The sequence below is a fragment of the Neopelma chrysocephalum genome, unplaced genomic scaffold, assembly GCF_003984885.1.
Source record: "Neopelma chrysocephalum unplaced genomic scaffold, ASM398488v2 Primary Assembly neopelma1_96773, whole genome shotgun sequence".
NCBI classification, from domain to species: domain Eukaryota; kingdom Metazoa; phylum Chordata; class Aves; order Passeriformes; family Pipridae; genus Neopelma; species Neopelma chrysocephalum.
Genome location: NW_020925417.1, coordinates 1965 through 10896, shown reverse-complemented (window position 1 = coordinate 10896; position 8932 = coordinate 1965). Strand labels below are relative to the sequence as shown.

Here is an 8932-nt window from a genome sequence, read left to right as displayed (position 1 = left end):
CCAGTTGGGGGGGCTGCAGGGACTTGGAACAGTGTTAGCTGGACTGAGTGCCTGTGGCTAGGAGCTGGGGGAGTTTTCTCCCCCGTAAGTAGAAGTGGGAGACGCTGGGAGCAACGACGGAGCAGCAGCGGAGACAGCAGCGTCCGAAGAGCAGTGGCAAAAAGCCAACTGATAAGGACCAGAAGGAGGAACACAAGCCGGTATGCAGCTAAGGCAGACACAGAGGTGTCTGAGGAGAAGGAAAAGCAGCAGCAGGAAGAGAATCGAGACCACGGCACAGACAGAGTTCTGGGGGTAAGAACTGGCTCAAACCAAAACCCCCAAACTCACTAGAGACCCCTCTGAGAAAGAGGAGGGGGTGGTGGACTGAGTAGAGTCCTAAAGTGCAGTATGCACTACAGAGAGGAGCTAAGAAGCTCCGGCCTCCTGAGAGCTCAGCCAGGATGGCCAAAGGAATGTGTGTGGAGGGGGTGACCTTGGGCTTTTCCCCCCCCTCCTTGCTGCAGCTTCAGAGAAGCTGGCAGCCATCTTTGAAGCAGAGCACAGAAGCTCTGTGAAGGGGCTTGATCTCCCCTGAGGATACCAGACCGTCACGAAGACCCCGGTGCTTCGTGATATGACCATGGTGTAGCGGCCGTGTCTGGGGTTACGCAGCCCATGGAAAGACCCCCTGTTTGAAGACGGGGGCCGAGAGAGGCTTGGAAGACCTCCCTCGTGTGTGCTGGCAGAGAGCCAGCAACTACTACTGCTGCCTGAAAGAGAAGAAGAAAACCTGCTGCCTAGAGAGACACCTGTTGCTCAGAGACTGGAAGGGGTCTTTTCTTCTTCTTCTCTCCTGGACTTTTATTTGGAGGGAGAAGAGATTTGGCCCATTGTAAATATTACTGTCATGGTAGAGATAGATATAGAGTTAAGATTGTATGCAGTGTATTATAGTATAAGTATTTATTTGTATAGTCTTTGTAATATATTCCTTCCCCCCATATTGAGTCTCGTGTTTTTGTCTGGAAAACCCATCTCACATGGGGTTGAGATGTGGGTGGGGGGCTAGAAATCAGAATTGGATTTTGGGCCTTTTCAAACCATGACAGTATAAAATATTTTTTTATGAAAAAATAACACATATACATGCAATTCTCTCTCTGTGGTGTCAGTTGTGTTGGATTGGGTGGTTTGAGTTAAAAGCTCCTTCAGCCTTAGACTGACACTTGTATTCTCACAATCCCTGGAGGATTGTGCAGGCCCTGGAGCACCAACAACATCATCTCTTTTTTGGGGTTCAAAATTCACCTCTCCTTGGAGCAGGAGGGTGCAGCAGTATTTTAATAATACCGGTACTAATAATAAATATAATAAATATAATATAAAATATAATATAAATTATAATATGAATTATTATATAAATAATGCTAATAACCATAATAATAATAGTAGTGGTAATAATAATAATAGTAGTAGTAGTAGTAGTAGTAGTAATAATAATAATTCCTCTAAAGGAAATAAAGAGAAACTCAGAAAGCAAACATAAATTTAAGTATAGGAATATAGCAAGCAAGTTTTATATTTAAAAGTACTCAGAATTGTCACAAAGGTAGTTTTCTTTCAACTCTTTTGGTTCCAGTCAGCTAAATAGGAAAGATTAATTCCTGCTATAAAATTCAATTATAAATTATGGATGGATATAACATGGAATTTTATTATGTGTCAACTTATTTTTTAATATAAGGAGTCAAATATTTTAGTGTCTTGTAAATTAGACTGGCTTTTACAAATCTGGTGTACTCATTCGCCAGAGCTGTAATGGTGTACAACGTCCATTCAACAATAAGATTCTGTAGCTCTGGTAATTAGATGGACAATATTGGAGCACTGCAGTCATGGAGAAAAAGAATATTAATTCTCAAAATCCTTCTTTTCATGGTGGGAATAGGAGAGAGGAAAAAAAAAGCAGAAGCGGATAAGAGCAGCCAAAGATACACTTTACAAAAAGATTTTAAAAGATTTTGATCACTAAGCATTGACAAGTTGGTGATTAAAATGCAGCATTTCAACCTTATATATGCATACAACCAAAAAATGGCCCACTTACACACAGATTTTTTCTGTGCCAAAACTGCTGCTTCAACACTGACAAGGTTTAAATTCACTTTCACAGTCCTCAGAGTAACACAAGAATATTGTGTTTGAAATAAAAAAACAAACAAACAAAAAAAAAATGGCCTTTGAGCCTGAAGAAAAGTCAGATTCTATCAGTTGGACAGAGAAGACTTGTGCTTGAATAACAAATGTTATTTGTTGACTCACATATGATTCCTGTTTCTGGCAACTAAAGTCCCTGGAGATATAAGGAGTGCCCCAACCCACCAGTCTTTTGTTTTATTCATTCTGTTTATCTGATCATATCTGATGATACAGAACTGGGGCAGGGGCTGATCCACCTGAAGGCTGTGCTGTCATTCAGAGGGACCTGGACAGGCTGAAGAGTTGGGTGGAGAAAAACCTAATGAGGCTCAACAAGGGCAAGTGCAGGTCCTGCACCTCGGGAGGGATGACCCCAAAGACCAGCACAGGCTGAGGATGACCTGCTACAGAGCAGCTCTGTGGAGAAAGACCTGGGGGTCCTGGTGGGTGACAAGTTGGCCATGAGCTGGCAGTGCCCTGGGGGCCAGGAGGGACAATGGGATCCTGGGGTTCATCAGGTAGACCGTGTCCAGCAGGTCAGGGAGGGGATCCTGCCCCTCTGGCCTGCCCAGGTGAGGCCACATCTGGAGTGTTGTGTCCAATTCTGGGCTCCACAGTTTAAGAAAGACCAGGAGACACTGGAGAGGGTCCAGCAGAGGCCATAGAGATGATGAGGGGTCTGGAACATCTCTCTGATGAGCAGGGACTGTGGGAGCTGGTTGGTCTGGAGAGGAGAAGACTGAGAGGAGTTCCCATCAATCCACACAAATATCCCCAAGGGGTGCCAGACTCTGTTCAGTGATGCCCAGGAACAGGATGAAGAACAAAGGCCATAAACTCAAACACAACAAGTTCCTCCTCAACATGAAGCAGAACTTCTTTCCATGGAGGTGGCAGAGCCTGGATCAACTGCCCAGGGAGGATGTGGAGTGTCCCTGTCTGGAGACGTTCCAGACCCACCTGGACACATCTCTCTGTCACCTGCTCCAGGTGACCTTGCCTTTGGCAGGGGGTTGGACTGGATGATCTCTAGAGGCCCCTTTCAACCTCAACCATTCCGTGATTTTGATCTACAGATGCTGTTATTTTGTTATGAGGTTGAAGAATGCACCCTTTACACATGTGCAATGACACATGTGCTCATTAGAGAGAGTAAAAAACTACACTTGTACCTGATCCACCTCAGACTCCCAAAGCTGAACTGCACAAGGGAAATTTACTGCATCTCTCTAGTTTACAGTATTTGTAATTATTTTTATATTTATCACATATCAATGATGTTCTGAATAATAAACTCCTTTCAATTTTTGGAATAAAAAATCGCATGGTTTAGCCTATTTGTTTTGGATTGCAAACACAGAATTTGTTTGTTAAGTTTCGGAAAATCTAGAGTTGAATGGCACCAAATCCTGCCCAGAAGTCACCCAAAGTTTTACTCTTATTCCTCCAAAATTCCTCAGTCCTTCTGTGGTTTGTTTTGTTTGTTTGTTTGCTCTGTGTGTGTGTGCGTGTGTGTGTGTATGTGTTGATTTGGTTGGTTTGGGGTTTTGCTTTGGGGGTTTTTTTGTGTTTTTTTTGTACTGTTGTTTGTTTCAACAAGATGCTGAAACATATTTCTTTAATACATATTTCTTACCCCATTTTCTTGTTGGGTATAAGACTTCTGGAAGGCCATGCTCCCACAGTAACTCCAGGATTTTTCTCTTCAACAATTCAAAATAACTTCTGCAGTCTGGCTGTTTGGAAGATGGATGACTGTCCTAAAACACTGGGAAGATCAGCTGCCAACTAAAGACTTTTTTTTTTTTTTCTCCATAGGCAGAAAAACATACACATAATTTAGGCAGCAATTGCTCACACTGGTGGGAGGATGCAGAATAATGAGAGTACAGGGGTAAGGAGGTCTTTCTCCACGAAAAAGAAAAAATAAAAAATAAATAAAAATAAAACTGTAGGTATTATCATGGCAAGCAGGAGAAAAATCATAGGCTCCTTTTAATTGAAGGACCATGGAAATATCAAAGGACCTAGAAATATCATCAAAGACCAAGGAAATTAAAAGGGGGAGGAAATTTAAAGGGGACTGAAATACTGAGATATGGAGAGAAATAATAAATTATTGGAAGGGAGTGACACGATGATCTGCAGTCTGGCTTTATAGCAGAGGACAGAGATCATCATGAATGGAGTGTCATGCAGACACTGCGGTTGATTTTCACAAATCAAACAAAAAGACTCCACAACACATGTAGAAAACTAGGCTTAATTAGTCCTTTTGCTTACAAAGGAATTATTTTTTTAAATTGTTTTTTAATGCAGATGCTTTTGAAATGGAAATGTAATACGTTTGGTAAATAGACTTACTGGTCACAGAAAAAGCAAAATGAACCTTTCTCTCTGCCTTTATCTACAGTGACAAAAGAGGTGTATCCATGGACAAATGTTAAAATTAACACTTTGATGACTTGCAAGAAACAAACATTTAGCCAGCAATTTTAAAGACTAAACTACTACACATAATGTCATTGATATAATCTCTAATAAAAATAATAGATACTATTGTAACAGTCTAGATGATCACCATTTACTGGAATCCATAGTTAATGTCTGGCTGAACTTCAGATGTTTTATATATCCGGTTTGCAGCATGTTTTTTGGGTTTATTACCTCTCATTTCCATCAACTTGAAAAAGTTACCCATTGAGCTCACTCTTTTAAGACAATATTTCCTCTTTATATGATTCTGTTTCATGGAATCATTGATTCTGGAATATTTTGGATTGTAATGGATGTTAAAGATCATCCATCCCTGCCAAGGGCAGGGACACCTGTCTCTAGACCAGGTTGCTCCAAGCAAAAACCAATCTTTTAAAACATGCAGTATCATACACAATGGCAATGAAAAAGCAATTTCCTCCCATCTTTGATACCTTTGTTAATTTGATAGTCTCTTCAATTAAAAAATTGACACATGCATTTGGTTTTTTTTCGCCTAAACTGTAAGGACATTTACAACATCTTTCATCCTTTTTTTCCCAAGCACTGAAACTTAAAAATGCTGTTTCATTTGATTGCAAGAAAGAGACACCTGTTATTACAAACAATCAAGGAAACCAAAAGTCAAAATAAGGGATAGATATTCCAGTAAAAAAAGGTCAAAATACTTCCTTGAAATTTAAGCAGAGGGAATTAATTTTCATTCAACACCATGGAAGTTAGCTGGAATAATGAAGAGTAAAAAGCTGATTTTACTTAAGTAATTTTTAAAGGCAGAAAGCTAATAAATGTGTTGAATAGAGAATATGTATTTACCAACACCTGTAATTTGCCAGCCTTTTATCTCTGTTGTTCTTTGAAAGGCTGATTGATTGATAGTTGGCTGATAACCTCCCTTAACATGACTATATCTTGTCATCTCTTAATCCACACACAAATGATCCTAACACATGGTGTTAAAATAGGTGTGCAGAGCACTCAATCAAATTAAAACCAAATGCAAACAATGTGGAAAACCATAGCCCATTTTCACTGGACAAAGTTGAGGATGTTTCTGGCAGACATACAATATATAAATAAAAGAGAAAGACATTCTTCCACATTGGCTATAAACCCACACAGCATAAGGAAATCTTATTTCTTATTTTTTTAAAACCTGTTTTATCCTTGCAAAACAATGCCCATTGGTTCATATTTATTCTCCTTTATTTTGTGTGGTGAATATCTTCCCTTTTTCCATGAAAGCATCATATATAGGAAATAAGTTTATAGTAAAACAAGATTAAGAAAAATTGTTAAAAAACCTGAATTATTTTGAAGAGGGAAGGGCATTTTGTGATACACTGAACAACAGATAAAAGCTTTCAACATCAAATATATGCTTCCTACAACTTTATCTTGATATATTCTGTTCTGCTACATTCCAGTACATCATGAACTCCCAGTCTCTACACAAGAATTATTTGTCCTTTTATACACTCTGCCTTTAACAATAATTATACAGAAAAGATCCTTCCACAACAATGTACAAAAATCCAACAATGATTCATCAGGAAGACCTCCAATTCAATCAAACCTAATTAATGGTGCAACAATCTTTTGTTTCCTAAGGGTTCAGCAGCCATTGTTTAAAATACTTTCTAATGTTGATTTAGAATTATTTGTCCTTCACTGTAATTTTTTTATGTTATTTCTTTTTTTTTTTAATGTACATTGTGTTGATTATCTATGGGCAACCTGCACTGATTAGCTTTAGATTTTCTCAGTTTTCTTCACAAAAAAAGAAAATTCACAATGCTGCCTCCTGGAACAAATTAAGACTTAATTGTTCCCCATTTGTTATGGTTATTCTATTTAAGAGTGAAAACATAAGTGAGAAATACAGGTCATTCCTCCCAGAAGTATGAAGCACCACAAACATTGTAAGTTTTTTATGCCATATAGTTCCCATAAAAAATACTAATTGTTTAAAAATATCATTGTTTTATTTTAGTTCTGAGATGTGTGAAAAGTTGTCCTGAATGGGAAGAATGTAAGTATCTTTGAAGTACCTGGAAATTATGAGACATCTCCACATGCTGTGCGAAACCTTTTCCATTTAGCCAATATTATGTGTTGGAAATTGTTAAACTGAATTTTAACAGTCTCCCACAACACTTGAAATACCTGAAATGCTAAGCACACAGGTTCCTGTGTTGGAAGAAGCTGCAGGAGGAATAACAGAGGAATTCCAGTCTACAGGACCCTTTTGCATCCTTTGCAAGTGTTCAGAATTCAAACCAACAGGAAGGAAAATTCTAGACAGGTTTTCTCCCAGTTGTATCATTTAACAAAACTATCTCTTAAATGGAAATCTTTTAGATGGTGGTAATAAGTTAATGCCATATTTTTTTAGGGTACCTAACTAGCTGTTTGTTGGGTATTTGGGATTGGGGTTTTTTTGGTTTTAAAGGCAGACTTTTCTCTTTATAGACAATTTACAGTAGTTGGGTCTGGGAACTTAGCTTTGTATCCCAGACTTTCCCCGTTACATTTCCAGAGCCACATGCTACAATTTCCTATGTTATTAACTTGATTACCTTGATTGCCTCAAGGGCAATCTTAAATAATTCTTGATTCTCTTCCAGTTCTCTCTTTTTTTGTTTTATTCTTGAAATACACTGTAATACCTTCCTAGAGCTACTTCTCAGCTGATTCACTTGCTTTGCTTGTACCAGGTCCCCAGACTGAAGTGTTTGAGCTGCGTTAAAAACAGAGTGACTGTGTCTCTGCCTCTCCCGTCTGCCTGTCCTGGCACTCCAAGAGCCTCTTCCAGGATGCTCCTTAATGGACTGCTCCTTCCACATTCCTGGCAAGCTGTCATGATTGTATACATGGGTGAAAAATGTGGTAATGCTGCATAGCTACACGTGCATCATCATCTGATCCCTCAGGAGGTCTGGAAACGCTGCAATTCAAAGTAATCTGAATATGTTTTTTTCTATGTATCAAGTTACCATGAGAATCTCTCTATGATACAGATGATTCAGAAGGAAGGTGAGTAGTTCCAGAAGGTGAATGGGTTCAGTGTTCAGGAAATAATCTAACATTACTAATGTTGAGTTTATATGTGATATTTTATGGCACATCATGAGATGGCCAGCACAGCTTGGTTGCATGACAAGGTTCAGTCACGACCTTCCTGTTCTACCCCATGGATGGAAAATGAAGAGAGGTTGGAAGACATTCCACACCTGAACAGAGGCAAACACTCATGCTCCTGATGCACCGATAGTTCAGTCCAAGGTGACATATCCCACAGGATATTCTGTGCAGAATTACACAGTAGTGGTCAAAAGCACCAGTGTGCTGTACCATGCTCCTAAATCACCCTGCTCTGGGCAAAATAAATGGATCCTCTATGTGGCTATTCTATTTTCTTTTTTTTTTAGTAAATGGGAATGATATTGATTCCTGACCAGGCAAAAATCTTTGCAGTGCAGCAGTGTAACACAGACTCTCAGAAGTGACATTAAATAAAACACAGAAGTACCTTCTCATGGATATTTATTGCAAAAATATTAGGAGGACTGGAACAAGGCAGAAAGAGGAGAAACCATGTAAATATTGTCAAATACTGAACTGAAAGAAGCATCTGGCAAGCCACATTAAAAGGACATATATTTTTATTTAGTGCAAAATTAAGTGGTATTAATGCTCAGTTGGTGGTTTCTTTGAAATACCCTTAACGTGTTAGGTTGAATTTAGGATGAAACTCAAAATATTTTGCTATTTCTAGCACATGGATGCTATTCATAGTTTATCTTCACTAAGAAGACTAACAAGTGATAAGTACTGAATGTCTGAAAGAAAAATGTGCAGCTCTTTTTTTTGTTTTTGGAGTTACCCTTCGTTTTCCCCTTCTACACTGAGTTGAACACTTTATCTTCACATGTTCCCATGGATCACATAAACCACTGAAATACATGGTATGAAGATTTTTAGTACAGAAATCTCTTTCACACCATTAATTAATTTTATGATGCCATTTTGTCCTATTTTGCAGGTTTCCCCTGGATGGCAGAGAAATGGATTCTTTTAAGGAAGGGTGAAGTTTTTAAATCGATTTTTCTTGTACTGGACTTATGCTTGCCACAAAAGCAAAGAAAGAGAAACTGTAATTACTTTTTTATAAAGGATATTGCTTAATCAAAAGTGTGTATGTGGAAATTATAAGACTCTTCACACCATATGACAGATTCAGCTTATGTAAGAC

The 8932-nt window shown here is 38.7% G+C and overlaps 1 long non-coding RNA gene across 1 annotated transcript; it reads left to right on the top strand.

Annotated features, from left to right (window-relative positions):
* Window positions 1-7529: 7529 nt before the first annotated feature.
* LOC113981787 lies at window positions 7530-8086 on the top strand. Its single transcript, XR_003538532.1, has 2 exons — window positions 7530-7636; window positions 7892-8086. It is a non-coding gene; the product is annotated as an uncharacterized LOC113981787 (long non-coding RNA).
* The last annotated feature ends 846 nt before the right edge of the window (window positions 8087-8932 follow it).